A 700-nucleotide genomic window follows, 5' to 3' on the forward strand; every position below is an offset into this window, starting at 1 on the left:
CATATTATCTATTAAGTGTCAAGTGAATGCAGTGCTACAGTGTTACAAAGTGATTCAAAGGGGAAGTAATGTGACATGATGTAATGTATGTGTAAACTAGACTGCAGTATGATGTGTTTTTTCATTCTTTCTAGGCCTTTATTTGTGTCACTGCAGAGATAGCAACTAGTTTATACTATCAATTACAACTTTTCTGCAACATAAAATTTGTTTCTTCCACGTCTTCATACCACTCTACTACAGAGAAGTTTCTTGTTTTTAAACAGTGAGAACATGTGTTTAACTATTTTTGGAGGGGTCTCCACTTTTATCTCATCATCATCTCCCTGTTAAATTATAATTAAATCAGCGTGTATTATAGTGACACCACCTCTTTCCAGCGTTTTGCTTTGTTTACATTAAGGTTTACATCGTCAGCCGCTGATGAGCTTGGGGTCAACGAGCTTAAAACCGGAAAAATCCTGACAGATTGAAGTGAAGGTAAATCTGCAACTACTGGTAAAACTTGCGGCAGTGACTTTTTTATCGGCTACTGGTATCCGGTCTGGACAACAGAGAATAGAACGAGAGAAAATGAATTAAAGGGGATAACTTTATTATTTGTTTGTACTAATTATCTTAGCAAAGTCTTGTGTCCACACGTTTTAAATTAAACGGAATCATAAATATCAATAAAGTGTCCTTTCATGTATATCCATAT

The 700-nt window shown here is 35.3% G+C and overlaps 2 protein-coding genes across 4 annotated transcripts in view; one reads left to right on the forward strand and one right to left on the reverse strand.

Moving 5' to 3' along the window:
- Positions 1-700, forward strand: part of LOC119594117 (cytosolic endo-beta-N-acetylglucosaminidase-like) — a gene marked incomplete at its 5' end in the record, with an annotated part of 64556 nt that overhangs the window by 12551 nt on the left and 51305 nt on the right.
- The window catches only part of LOC119594119 (cytosolic endo-beta-N-acetylglucosaminidase 2-like), a 26670-nt gene that overhangs the window by 5140 nt on the left and 20830 nt on the right, over positions 1-700 (reverse strand). Inside the window, exon 1 of one of the 3 annotated variants that reach the window (XM_037943181.1) lies at positions 398-531. The exons of the other annotated variants lie outside the window; for them this stretch is intronic. The gene's annotated coding sequence lies outside the window, so the exon portion shown is untranslated. Of the gene's footprint in view, positions 1-397; positions 532-700 lie in introns of those variants that run through there. 3 annotated transcript variants of the gene reach the window in all.

This window comes from Penaeus monodon, chromosome 33 (genome assembly GCF_015228065.2).
Source record: "Penaeus monodon isolate SGIC_2016 chromosome 33, NSTDA_Pmon_1, whole genome shotgun sequence".
In the NCBI taxonomy this organism is placed as follows: Eukaryota; Metazoa; Arthropoda; class Malacostraca; order Decapoda; family Penaeidae; genus Penaeus; species Penaeus monodon.